We start from the raw sequence: 15,000 nt of genomic DNA, 5'->3' as shown, positions 1-15,000 counted from the left end.
TTATTATCATTATCACTATCATTATCATTATCATCATTATTATTATAATCATTGTTATAATCATTATTGTTGTTAGTGTTATCATTTATCATTATCATCAGCAGCATTATTATTATCATTATTATTATTATTATTATCATTATTATCCTTATTATTATTATTATTATTATTATTATTATTATTATTATTATTATTATTATTGTTATCATCGTCATCATCATCATCATTGTTCTTAGTCTCATTATCATTATTGTTGTTGCGATTATTATTATTGTATTATTTTTATCAATTTTCATGTCATCATCTTTTTTGCTTTTATCCTGTTAGTATTCATTGATATCATCATTATTTTTTGTCCTGATTATGATTATTATTGTTATTATCATTGTTATTATAATTCACAGTATTACTATTATCATTATGATTACCATCATTATTTTTTGAGAATGTCATTATCATTGCTACTATCCTAATCTTTATTATCATTACAATAACCATTAATTTTTTACATTTATCGCAATGAATGTTAATATCATAATTATCATCATTATTATTTTCATGTTTGTTTTTATTATGATATCTATTGTTACAGTTATTATAGTTTTATTATTGTTATTATTATCATTATGATTATTATTATCATCATTGTTATTATCATCATTATTGTTATTATTATTATCGTTATCATTATCATTATCATTATCATTATCATTATCATTATCATTATCATTATTATTATTATTATTATTATTATTATTATTATCATTATCATTATTATTATTATTATTATTATTATTATTATTATTATTATTATTATTATTATTATTGTTATTATTATTATTATTTTTATTATTGTCATAATCATTATTATTGTTATCTGATATGCGTTGTTGTGAGAGTTAAAGACAGATTGATGGATAGATAGATAGATAGATAGATAGATAGACAGACAAATATATATAGATAGATAGATAGACAGATAAATAGATAGATAGATAGACAGACAGAGAAATAGAAAGATAGATAAAGAGAGAGAGAGGGAGAAATATATATATATACATATATATATATATATATATATATATATATATATAGAAATAGAGAGAGAGATAGGGTGGGGGAAGGCAAACAGAAAGAGGTTAGAGAAACAGACAAAGAGACTAACAAAAAAATACGGTGAGAGAAGAGGGGATAAAATAAATCGGAAATAAACACAAAAAAATTATGATAATGAAATAGAGGAGAAGCGAAATGAAAAAAAAAAAAGACAAAAGAAACAATAGATTTTTAATGGAAACCAACAAGTGACTCCCATCACCTATGCATTTTTCTCATAATTCTTCATATTTTTTCACTCACCACTCCTGCTGAGATTGATACCACAAAGGACGCTAATAACCATTGTGTTGGCGGCACGAAAGCCGATGATGCAGCAGCAATGCGAACAGCAACGGTCATGATGGCAGTGATAACAACAACAACGATAAAAACAACAACAGCAATAACAGTTGTAACAATATCGGTAATAGTAACAATACAACAACAACAGTGGTAACAAAAACAGCTATAAAAACAATTACAACAGCTACAGTATTAACAACAACAATGATAACACCAACAAGCTAACAACAACACTAGAGCAGTAACAACATAACACACAACAAAAACAACACAAAAACAACAACGACATTAATTCTCGTTCTCGATTTGAAACCCCGAAGCCTCCCTATGACAACGCGTGTTTTATGAGCCAGAATCTTTGTGTTAAGAAAATCACGCCGGCCCTGGGTTTTCTTGTTTTCTTGTTTTCTTGTTCGTGTTTACCTTATCCTTGTATTTATCCATTTAGATGCTGGGATTTTCAACGGGCTTTTTATTCAAGGTGTCTTAGTGTTATGTCGTGTGTGTGTGTGTGTGTACTGTAGAGCGTGAGGGACGGCGAAAATGCTTGTGTGTGGGAGTGAGTGTGTTGAGTGCGGGACGTAAGACAAGGCTGGTTATTTAGTTTCAAAGAAGATGAAGGGAGAGGAAGAAGATGGGAATGCTTGCGAAAAATGATAAAGAAAGAAATGGTAGAAGAGATATTAAGAGGAATCTATAGATGAAAAGGTTGTGGAAACGAAGACATTATCGTACACACTTTGCTCCGCGATTTCCAAAATAACTTGCCCACATCTGGCCTTTAAATCAACAAAATACTAAAAGCAGCAATTGCACTTGCAATCCCCAACCGCGTTCCTAAGAAAGTTCCCCTTTTACATAAAAATACTAAACATCTGCTAAATCAGTTCCTCGTTTTTTCATCTGTCTTTCCTTGCTTCTTCGTCTCCTTCTTCCTCCTCCCCTTCTTCTTCCTCTTCTTCTTCTTCTTTTGCCATTCAATTAGAGGACCTCAGTATGGCAACAAGAACTCGTTCACCTTTGGCAGGATCCGGTTGGAACATAAGGGCGAGTTTTAGCCGCTGTTCAACCGCCTCCTGACCTTTATGGCCACTCACCCGTGCCATATACTTGGAAAATGTCTACATTTCATTAAATAATCTCGTCGATGTGGGCAAAGTCTATGCAAAAATTCTGAAGTCTAAAGGTGGCTTTTATGGCAAAAGTGTCTGCTTTTTAAATGGATGTTATAATACAACATTATTTTTCTCTGAACAAGTGATATATCAATAAAGATAATTGAACAGAGACACGCCTTCTGTCCCGGTGTTTCAAGCCCGCCGAGCAAAAGTGTTTCACTTATGCTCGGTATTCATTTCATTACTGGCAGAGGCAGCGTTCACTTCTGGAACAAATGCGCTCTCAAAATAGACGCTGCGCTTATGGACACAGTGACGAGGCAAGAAAGGCTACTACTAATGCTGATGCTGATGATTGCGTTGATGATAATGATGATGGCAGTGGAGATGATAAAGAGAACAAGTATGGTAATATAGGTTATTTTTATCGTTTTTTATCGTTCTTTCTATTCCTGTTATCATTATTATCATTGCCGTTGCTGTTGTTGTCGCTATTATTGTTGTTGTTCTTGTTATCGTTAAAATTTTTGTTATTATTGTTATTATTAGCATCAGTAGTTGTAGTAAACTAGTACCATTAGTAATATTAGTAACTACGGAAGTACTAGTGGCAGTAATAGCAGTAATAATAGTACTAGTACAATCAAAGGTATTAATACTACTAATATCCCTCTCAACACTATCATAATCAACATGATAAAAGTAATAAAAAATCATCTTTAAACTCCTCTCCAGCCAGACCACCTCGATATCTCAGTAAGATTAATAAGCAGATTTCTCGACCCGATGAACAGATGCCTTTTGATTTGTTCAGTGAAGCTTCAGGTCTTCGAGCCGTTGAACAGGACGATTCGTGTCTTGTCGATGCGAACAGAGGAAGAGACAACTTCTGATAAACTTGGAGATGGATGGACTGGGAGAAGGGAAAAAAGAGGTGGGGGGAGGGATATACGGGGAGAAGGAGGAGGAGAGAGAGAAGGGAGACAGGGAGGGGAGGAAGAGAGTCTGTCTGGGAGAGAGATATAGAGATAGATAGATAGATAGATAGACAGAGAGAGAGAGAGAGAGAGAGAGAGAGAGAGAGAGAGAGAGAGAGAGAGAAAGAGAGAGAGAGAGAGAGAGAGAGAGAGAGAGAGAGAGAGAGAGAGAGAGAGAGAGAGAGAGAGAGAGAGAGAGAGAGAGAGAGAGAGAGAGAGACAGACAGACTTACAGACAGACAGACAGACAGAGAGACAGACAGACAGACAGACAGACAGACAGACAGACAGAGAAGAATAGCCGCGAATATAAACAAATAAACACCATAAGAAGAAGACATGGATGTGGAGAACAATACCAAGCGAGAGGGAGAGAAATCCCGAATGGAGAAGAAAGAGGGAAGGAGGAGGAGAGAGAGGGAGGAGATTAAAAATAAATAAATAAATAAATAAATAAATGAGAGAAGAGTGAAAGCTAAATCCCCACGTAAACAGAAAGATCGAATCGCCAGGAAGACGAAAGGCGGTTTCACGTCAGGGCTTTTCCACTTAACGAACGCCGACGCAAACGAGCCTTGAAATGAACCAAAGGAATAGATCTCGCTAACGTCTTCTTTAACTTCATTTCACTTAACCTTGAATTCTTGCATCATTATTCTTATAACTTACATATCATTAATCTCAATTATACATTTAATTCGCAATATGATTCATGTAAAAAGGCATTGTTGTTGAACATTTCGAACTGAACATGATTTTCCATTATGAATTATAAACACGAAACTAATTTTATATAATGCATATCTCATTCTCTTTATACTTTAAAAAAAAGTCGAATTGATATGTGAACATCCACAGGTCGATACATTTACCTCCAACAACAGGCTATTCAATTAATACATATAATTACTCATGTTACTCATCATGGTCATTATGACACTCATCACTCTCATTATCATACACTAACCACGTACATATAATTTTGATCATAACTTTACACAATTCTAATAACTCCTAACTTCTATGTTTTATATCTTATATAATCATTTCTACCCTCACATTCTACATTGTTAATTTCCCTGTTTTATGTTTTTCAATAATACCTATCTCCTTATAATTATTCTTAATTTTTCTTCCATTTCCAGATTTCAAGAGCTTCCTCCGCGCCGTCGGGACACGTAAGTTCGATTTTCTTTTGTTTGTTTGTTTTTCTTGAAGTTAAGTGACGGAAACTAATAGTGGTATTACAGTCATCAGTCTTGTTGTAATAATAAGAATGATAATGATGATAATAACGATGATGATGATGATGATGATGACGATGATGAAGATATGATAGTATGATATTAGTAGTATTATCATTATCATTAAAAGATATATATATATATATATATATATATATATATATATATATAATATCACTGTTATGATTATAAGAATGATAAAGATAATAACGACGAGGATGATAATGATGATGACGATGATGATGACGATGATGATGATGATGATGATGATGATGATTAGCAGTAATGTTATCAGTATTATCGTTATTATTAAAATTATGATGATAATTATAATAATAATAATGATAATAATAAAATTATTATTATTATTATTATTATTATTATCATTATTGCTATTATCATTATCATCATAACCATTAGATTATTATCATTATCATCATCATTACCTTCATCATCATTATCCTTATTATCATCATGAACATAATCATCACCATCATTCATTATTATCGTCATCATCATTTAGTTTTTACAATGATGTTAAAAAAACAACCGTACTTTCGGAAGTCACAAAACCACGTATGTTAATCAACACCGACACTTTATACCTGTTTTGCATATCAAACACACATCATTATACTGTTTTGTTTTTTTGTCTCTAATTATCCACCTTTTTTTTCAAATAAATGAATAAGGAAGGTGTTAAATGCCCCCCCCCCCCCCCTTCTACCCTCCTTTCCCAATTTGTTTTTTTATAAGCCAATGTGTGACGATGATTTGCATATGAATTAGGCTAAGCATTCCTTTTTGTGTTTTATATCTGGAGTTTATTTATTTATTTTATTTTATTTTATTATTATTATTATTTTTTACTGTTGTTACTGTTAGGATGGATAGTTATATTTGTCTCTATGTGTCTATATTTATCTCACATACACACACACACACACACACACACAGACGCACACAGACACACATACACATATCCATATGTATATGTATATGTATATGTATATGTATACGTATACGTATACGTATATGTATATGTATATGTATATGTATATGTATATATGTATATATATATGTATATATATTACAAACAAACACACACACACATCAGAAGTAGTAAAAGCCGAAATGGATAAGGAATGTGTGTAGGTGTTTAAGAACTGAGAAAAAAAACATTTTCAAGTCTATTCAGCCACGTTTATCTGGGCATCTGTGCACATATGCATAAATCTCGCCACCAAGAGACCCCAAATGAAGCGTTTTTTCCCCCAAAGCTTTTCCGCTATTGTATTGTAAAGCTTTATTGCCAAATGCAACCACTGGACCAAACTATCAGTATATATCATAATCCTGTTAATGATAACAATTCCATGTTTATTGTTCATGAAACTGCAGTTTAAGTTTACAACTGCAGCGTATAAGGAGTCTTTTCCTAATAGACTGACAGTATATTAATGAAGGGTTTAAATTATATCTAAATTGCTTTGTTGAAAATCTATTGTGGCTGTGGCTGTGCTGTGTACATGTGTGTGTGTGTTTGTGTGTTTGTGTGTGTGTGTGGGTGTTTGTTTGTGTGTGTGTGTGGGTGTTTGTTTGTGTGTTTGTGTGTTTGTGTGTGTGTGTGTGTGTGTTTGTTTGTGTGTGTGTGTTTGGGTGTGTGTGTGTGTGTGTGTGTGTGTGTTTGTGTGCGTATGTTTGTTTGTGTGTGTGTTTGCTTATAGGGGATGGTGGAAGGTGTATGAGTGTATGTGCGTTCGTGTAACTGAGCATTTCGACCCAGAGCGAGGCAGTGATAAGCAAATATTTCCCCCAACGCTTTTTAAGGGTTTAGACCGGTAACTGTTGAAACTAGAATCGCCGCCACTAAACTAGATTTATTTTCTCTCCCGCAACGTCGGCGCCACACCCTCGTTGCAAGAGCGGGGCTTCTGGTCTGCTGCCACTTTACATGCATTGCACCAGCGTGGACGCAACTTGCCTACACTCGGGGTATACCTGGACGAGATTCATGCATGTGTAAAAAAACAAGCAGATATACGCTCGCACACGGGCACGCACAACACTTGCACATACGCAGACAGACCGACACACGGACACGAACAGACACAGATAGACACCGACACAAATAAATGTATTTAAATGATTAGGAAAGTGGACACAATTATGTATGTTGAATTAATAGATAGATGAAGCAAAGAGAAAGAGGAAAATGCGACAACTAACGGCAAAAGGGTACAAAAATGAATTATGAATACAGAGAGAATTTATTCAACGATAAAAATGAGAGAAGGAAAAATACGAGGGAAGGAGAGGTCACACGATGAAGACGAGAGAGGGCAAAGGTCAGACAAGGCTTCGCAAACGAGCATTTACCCCCTTAACTCCCCCCCCCCCTCCCCCACAGCTGACCTCCCGCTGATATAACCAAACGACCTTGTACAAAATCGACCATACTTGACGCATCTTTTGAGGGCTAAATGGATAGGGGAATCTCTTATAGTTTCTTTTTATCTCTGCCATCTATGCCCCTTATAAATTAGCATTTCTTTGTCTGCACATTAAATGTATATTTGTTGCACATACATTTACGTACACATACCTATAAACAAATTCGCATATACATACACATACAAACACAGACATACATAAGATATGAAATACTGTATATGACAATAATATAACGTCATAGAACCTTTAGTATACCATATAGCCATACCAATAATTACTACAACAGTCTTTCTTAAAGCTCAACATTTACATTAGCTTCACGAGGTAGCCACACGCCTTATTTGTAAGAGCAGCCAAGTGTTTCAATAAAAAAATGAAGTTGTCTTACTTTTGCTCGGTAATTACACCTGCAGTTGGCAATTCGGCGAAGTTTTTTTCTCCCTCTCGTAAACGGTACTTGAAAAAGGCAACTTAGACTATGAAAGGTCGTGTTGTGTTATAGCAAAGTGGCGTTCGTTGTAGCCATATAAGCCTATTCCGGATATGCTGTGTACCGTCTATGAAAAGTTAAGGAAAAAAAAAATCTGTCTCTAAAACTGGTTACGATCTCCCCCCCTCTACACCCCTCCCCCCTCCTCCCCCCTCCCCTCCCCTCCCGTTGTCTTCCCGTTACCCTTTTCTAATCATATATCTCCTTGAACTCCTTTTCTTCCCCTTCCTCCTCCTCCTCCTCCTCCTCCTCCTCTTCCTCCCCCTCCCCCTCCTCCTCCTCCTCCTCCTCTTCCTCTTCCTCCACCTGATCTTTCTCCTCTTCTTCCTTTTTTCCCTTCTTCTCCTGCTTCTCTTCCTCCTCCTCTTCTTCTTCTTCCCTTCCTGCTCTTACTCTTTTTCTTCTCCTCTTCCTCCTCCTCCTTCTCCTCCACCGTTTTCCTCCCCCCCTCCCTCTCTACCCCCCCCCTCACTGAAGCGAAGGCAACCTACTCTTTATTCAGGTCTCCTTTATGTTCCTCCCCCCCTGTCCCTTCCCCCTTCTCTCCCTCCTCCCTTCCTCTCTCATTCCCGCCTCCTCCTCCTTCTCCTCCTCCTCCTCCTCCTCCTCCTCCTCCTCCTCTCCCTCTTCCTTCTCCATCCCCTCCTCTTCCTCCTCCTACTCCTCCTACTTCTCTTCTTCCTCCTCCTCCTCTTCTTCCTCCTCCTCCACTCCCTCTTTTGCTAGTACTCTTACGTCTTTCCTCTTATCTTTTATACCCTTTATCCCTCTTACTCTTTCTCTATTCACTTCTTCTGGTATGCTCTGCCCTCTTCTCTCTCCATTCTCTCCTTCCTTCCCTCTCTTCCTATAACCTGCTTTACCCCCCCCCCCGTCTCTCTCCCCTCATCCCCCTATAACCCCTTTTACCTCTCATCCCTGACCCCCCCACCCCCCACCCCCACCCCCCACGGCCGACACCTGTTGCGAGGTGAGCGAGTCGTGAAGGAGACGTGTACCTGCTACTATACATCCCCCTTCTCCCCCTCCCCCTCCTCCCCCTTCTTCTCCCCCTCCCCCTTCTTCTCCCCCCTCCCCCTCCCCCTTCTTCTCCTTCTTCTCCTTCTTCTCCTCCCCCTCCCACTTATCCCCCCTCCCCCTCCCCCTTCTTCTCCTTCTTCTCCTTCTTCTCCTTCTTCTCCTTCTTCCCTTTCCCTCTCCTTCTCTTCCTTTGTACTTCTCCCTTCTCTTCTTTACCATTCTCTCTTCTCTTCCTTCATCATCTCTCTTCTCTTTTACCATTCCCGGTTCTTCTCTTCTTTTCACCCTTCCTCTTTTCCTTCTCTTTCTCCCCCTTCTTCTCTTCCTTCCCTTTCCCCTTCACTCTGTGACTATGGATTTCACTTACGCTTCCTCAGATCTTCCTTTTTCCTTTCCTATTTACTCTCGTCTCCTTCTCTTCTTTCTCTCTAGCTCCTCTTCCCACTCAACTCTCTCCTTCTCCTTCTCACATTCCTCACTCTCTCTCTCTTCCTTCTCGTCTTCGTACTCTTCCACCTCCTACTCTTCCCTCTCCTTCTCCTCTTCCCACTCTTTCTCCCTCTTCTCCTCCTCCCGCTCTTATTCCCTTTTCCTCCTTCCACTCTCTTTCTCTTCTTCTCGTCTTCCTACTCTTTCTCCTCCGTCTGCTCCTCCTACTCTTCCTACCCTTTTTCTCCTCCCACTTATCCCCCTCTCCTTCTCCCAATCGCCCTCTTATTTTCCTCCTTCTTCTCCTCTTCCTCTTCCCCTCTTCTCTCTCTCTCTGTTATTCCCATTCTTGCCCCTCGCACTCCTTCCTCCATTCCTCCTCTATCTATCTTTCCTCCTCCATTCCTCCTCTATCTATCTTTCCTCCTCCATTCCTCCTCTATCTATCTTTCCTCCTCCATTCCTCCTCCCCTTTGTTCCTCCTCCTTAGTAACAGTCTCTCCGTGATTGTAATATAAGTGTACATGTAATATATTATATGAATAATGATAATTATATGCAACGTAGGAATGTTCTTTGCTCAATTTATTGATATTATAACATACATTTCGAAAATTATCTTGCAATGAAGAATAAGAATGAGAAGAAATGAAGATGAAAAGAGAAAGTGAAAGAGACAAAATAAGTAATGGAGTGATATAGGTACATGAAACTGAATTAGTGCCTTTTATATCAGTGAAGATATATGTACTCTTTTCTAAACTCTCTTGTCATTATAAGCATTACTATCGTCGTTTATGTTTCTATCATAAGCTTCCTTTTCAAAATAATATAAGAAATAAAATTAAAAATGACACAATAATGATAATGATGATGGGAATTGACTATTACCATCATTATCATCACTGATACGATTACCCCTATCAACTATTATCATTATTACTATCATCATCATCATCCTTATTGCTAGCAGGAATCAGAGGCAGGAATAGTAGACTTACTCTTGTTTTTATCATTATAATCATGACCACTGATAATGGTGTTATCATTATAATTATCGTTACTTATATTGTTATTAGTGTCATCTATATTGCTATTGCTACTTTTGGCATACTATTATTGTCTCTTCTCTATATATCGTCATGCGTGCCATCTGGTACACTGTATGACTGTGCATGACAAGTTATCCCATTATGTGTTGTGTTGGCGGCTGTCTGTGTTAGCAGGCGCTGAAGGGGAACAGGTTTCTGTCTCTTTCTGTGTGTGTGTCTGTCCTTGCCTGACGGTCTGTCTGTCCATCTCGCTTTCTCTCTCTCTCTCTCTCTCTCTCTCTCTCTCTCTCTCTCTCTCTCTCTGTCTGTGTGTGTGTGTGTGTGTGTGTGTGTGTGTATCCAAACACACACAGAAACCCACATATACACGCGTATTCAACACAAAACATAGACACACAGGCACCCCCTCCCCCCTCAGGACACCCACCCACACGTGTGTTCGTGCGTACCTGAGCGTGCATCAGCCTTGGCGAGGCAGGTGGCACCCGGACTCCGTTAGGCCTCCTGGCGGGCTCCGATCGCCAGGGTCGCTCGCGCTCACTCTCACTGCTCCATCCCGAAGGGCGGGGAGGGAGGCGGGAGGGGGAAGGGGGATGGGGTGGGATGGGGAGGAAGGGGTGGGAGATACGGAGAGGGGATGGGATGGGGAGGAATGAGTGGCGAAGGAGAGGAAGGGGGAAGGGAGATGGGAACAGGGATGGGAAGGAATGGGGAGGAGGAGGAGGAGAGGAGATGGAATGGGTTGGGAGGAAGGGAAGGGGTGGGGAATTGAGCGGGAGGCAGTGAGGGAGGGAGGGGAAGAGAGATGGAGGCGTTAAATGAGTAGAAATGAGTGAGGAAGTAGAACAATGTGGAAGGAGAATGAAGAAGGGAAAGATGGGGAAGGGAATGGGATTGGAAAAGGGAGGGGAGAGGAGGGGGAGGATGGAAAGAAGAAGAAAGGAAGAGATTAGAAGAAAAGGGGAAAGGTAGAGATGGAGGAATAAAGCAGAAGGGGAATGGAGGAGGGTAAGAGAAAAGGGAAAGGGTAAGAATGAATGAATACAGACGCATAGCCAGAGAAAAAGGGCAAAGGGAAGATAGGCAAGAAGACGAACGAGTGGCATGAAGGAGATGAGAAAGTAAGGGAATGGAATAGATACGATAAATAAGATGACACATGAAGAAAAATTCGATATAAAAATATGAAATATAAAAAAGTGAACAGTTCTCGATCACCATTATCTTTTCACTCTGTTCACCTGGCTGGAGTTCAATAGGAGTGATAATGATCTGTGATTCCTCTTTTAACATGTTAGTGGTTTGTGGATCATTATCTACCAAGGCGATGCGTTGAAGTCAGCGGGAGGAACTTGTGGCAAAGATCTCTTGAATGTAGAAAACGGTATTAGTATTGAAAGAGTCCATTGGTGTATATATATATATATATATATATATATGTATATATATATATGTATATATATATGTATATATATTTATATATATGTATGTATGTATGTATGTGTGTGCGTATGTTTGTGTGTGTGTGTTTGTGTGTGTGTGTGTGTGTGTGTGTGTATATGTGTGTGTATGTGTCAGTATGTATGTATGTTTATATCATAGATAGATAGATATATACATATATACAGACACAATTATAACACACACATTCACATTGCACATATATCACATCCTCACATCCTCCCTCATACACCCCCCCCCCCCCTTAGCTCCTCCATCCCAGTTCCCGACAAATCTCTCCTTTATCCTTCTCCCTCCACCCCCCACCCCCCATCACCCTTCCAACTCCCCCCAACCCCTCCGACCCCCCCATCCTCCTTTTACCTCCTCCTCCCTCCTCTCCCCTTCCCTCCCCCCAACCCCTTCCACCACCCCATCCCCCTCCAACCTCCTCCCCCCTCCAACCTCCTCCCCTCATCCTGATTCCTCCCCCCCCCCCCCTCATTCCCTCGTGACTCTCCCGCCGAAGACGTGCGGAGGCTGAGGAGGCGCCGGCGCCGTGACCGCCCGCGCGACCATCCTTTCCAGACACGATCGGGAGAGTTTGGTTTTTCCCGGCGTATAGATCCGGGTCACGTAACGTCGGCGCGGCAACTCCTTCCCCCCTTCGATGAGCCCTCCGCGTCATCTCGCTTTCTGCACCCGGAAATAGGGGTTGTAAAAGAGACGGGGCGGAGGAGGGAGAAGGGACAGGGAGATAAAGTTGATGTATAAAAAAAAAAAAAAAGGTAGGGGTAGTCATTTACCCAGCAACAGTGTCTTGGGCATTTTACTTTGATTCTTTCACCTCGAACTCCTCTGAGTCTTCTCTGCTTGTCTCTGTATCCCTCTGCCTACCTGTCTGTCTATTTGTCTGTCTCTCTTTCTCTCTCTCTCTCTCTCTCTCTCTCTCTCTCTCTCTCTCTCTCTCTCTCTCTCTCTCTCTCTCTCTCTCTCTCTCTCTCTCTTTCTCTCCACTACGCGAACTGGTTCTATTGGCGCCTAATATCCTGTTTTCATGAAGTAAAACTTGTTTGCAGAAGTAAAACACCGCATTCGGACGCGTTCTTGCCCCGATTGGCTTCCACACGACTAGTCTTGTTCCTCGGATGCATAGAATTAGTATTGCATGATAATTATTTAACGTATATATTAGAAAATGTAAAAAAAACCAAAAAAACGTAAGGACAGCATACTTACCTGTTGGTATGCCTGGTCGTTGACGGTTGGTATCCCTGAGGGCGATTGACGTAACCACTAACTACCTTCCAGTTTTTTTCTTGTTTTTTTTTTTTTAGTCAAGGTTTTCATGAGTTGACTTGCCTTGTTACCTGGCACTGTTAATCACTGTTACTGAGCTGGTCTCTCTCTTGTCCTTTTTACTGGTATGTTTTTCAATTATGCAAATTCCCCCTCCCTGTTTTTCTCTCTCTCAGTATGTTCTTTTTTTCTCACTTATTTTTTTAAAAATTTTATGCTTAGACATATTCATCTCCTTCTCTCGTGTATCTACATATCTTGTTTATGTATTTTTGAGGGGCGTGACATCTCTCTTTTCTTTTATATCAACTATATCGTGTCATGCTAAAGGAGGGAATGAACGGCGAGGGAGAACAGAACGGGGGAAGAGGGAGATGACGATAAAGGGGAAGAACGAGGTAAGGAAGGGCTCAGAAGGGAGAAGAGGAAGGGGTGGGGGGGGGGGGGGGAGATACCCGACTAATCTCCCCGTCCCTCCCCCCCCCTCTCCCTCTCCTCCCTCCATTCTCCCCCCCCCTCCCCCCCTCATCTCAGCGGCCCACATCGCCAAGGTCATCCAATGCTCCCTCCCCTCCCTTCCCCCTTCCCCCGTATAGCCTCTGTGCCTCCCCCTCCCCTCCCCCTCTCCCTCTTCACTCCTCCCCCCGTCTCACCTGGCCACCCCCCACCCCCGTCTCCCCCACCCCCTTCCACTGTCACCTGATGTAACGGTGTTTCTGTAGAGTTAGTACAAGAAGGGAAGGGGTGAGGGAGTGAAGGGGAGGAGGAGGGAAGGGAGTGATGGGGAGAAGGAGGGAAGGGGGTGAGGGAGTGAAGGGGAGGAAGGAGGTGAAGGAGTGAAGGGGAGGAGGAGGGAAGGGGGTGAGGGAGTGAAGGGGAGGAGGAGGGAGGGAGGTGAGGGAGTGAAGGGGAGGTATGGGACACGGGGAGAGAGGTGAGAGGAGGAATCAAGGGGAAAGGAAGGGAGAAGAGTTAATGATGTTAACAACGTTTTCTTCACTTTCTCGAAAATATCTGATAATTCCTATTTATATTGGCTTGTTTGTTATTGCTTCAATACTTCTCTTACACACACACACACACACACACACACACACATACACACACACACACACACACACAAACACACACACACACACACACACACACACACACACATATATATATATATATATACACACACACACACACACAGACACGCAGACACGCAGACAAAGAAAAGAAAAAAACAAAAAACGGGAAAGAGGAACATCCAGTTTAAAAATAACATTGCCTCCCCCCCCCTCTAATTCCTACTCCCCCCCCCCCCCAACCATCTCAAAACCAATCCAACTCAGTCAAAATAACACAAGGTTTATATATGTATTGATAGCCAGTCGAACACGGCACCGCTATGTTACCTTGAGTGACGTCACAAGCCTGTGTTTAAGGCTGGTGATCGCGTAAACCTATTTTTGCTCAAATTGCAACATGGAAGTGCAATCTCGTCCGAGTCATGCCCGGGGAACGATCGATTCGAAATTTGTTTTATGCTCGAGCTGCTTGACTCTCTCTCGTGGGATCCTAGTACATGCTATGTCTGGGTATATATGGACTATATGTATATTCATGTATGCATCTGGCTATTTGTCTAGCTGTGTACTTGCATATCCATCAATCAGACTGTTTATCTGTTAATCTATATATTTATCTTTTTCTATCTGTCTGTCTCTCTGTCTCTGTCTGTCTGTCTGTCTGTCTGTCTGTCTGTCTGTCTGTCTGGCTATCTCCCCCCCCCTCTCTCTCTCTTTCTTTCTCTCTCTCTCCCCCCCCCCTCTCTCTCTCTCTCTCTTTCTGTCTCTCTCTCTCTCTCTTTCTCTCTCCACCTCTCTCTCTCTCTCTCTCTCTCTCTCTCTCTCTCTCTCACACACACACACGCACATATATATATATATATATATTGTTGTTGTTATTATGATTCTTTTCAGCGAAGGAAGAAACGAACGTACTTGAACACATACAGACGTCCAAGGAATATTCAAATGAGTCCTAATCCTTGGAGAGGTTGTGGGGGGGGGGGGGGGGGGGGATCCTTCA

General features: G+C 40.6%; 1 long non-coding RNA gene across 1 annotated transcript in view; it reads left to right on the top strand.

Annotated features, from left to right (window-relative positions):
- The window catches only part of LOC125037052, a 44,884-nt gene that overhangs the window by 22,990 nt on the left and 6,894 nt on the right, over window positions 1–15,000 (top strand). Inside the window, exon 2 of the long non-coding RNA XR_007115943.1 lies at window positions 4,642–4,674. This is a non-coding gene — a long non-coding RNA (uncharacterized LOC125037052). The remainder of the gene's footprint in view (window positions 1–4,641; window positions 4,675–15,000) is intronic.

Source organism: Penaeus chinensis, chromosome 22 (assembly GCF_019202785.1).
Source record: "Penaeus chinensis breed Huanghai No. 1 chromosome 22, ASM1920278v2, whole genome shotgun sequence".
Lineage (NCBI taxonomy): Eukaryota > Metazoa > Arthropoda > Malacostraca > Decapoda > Penaeidae > Penaeus > Penaeus chinensis.
The sequence above is the reverse complement of the archived record's forward strand: the minus strand, read 5'-3'. Positions and strand labels throughout refer to the sequence as shown.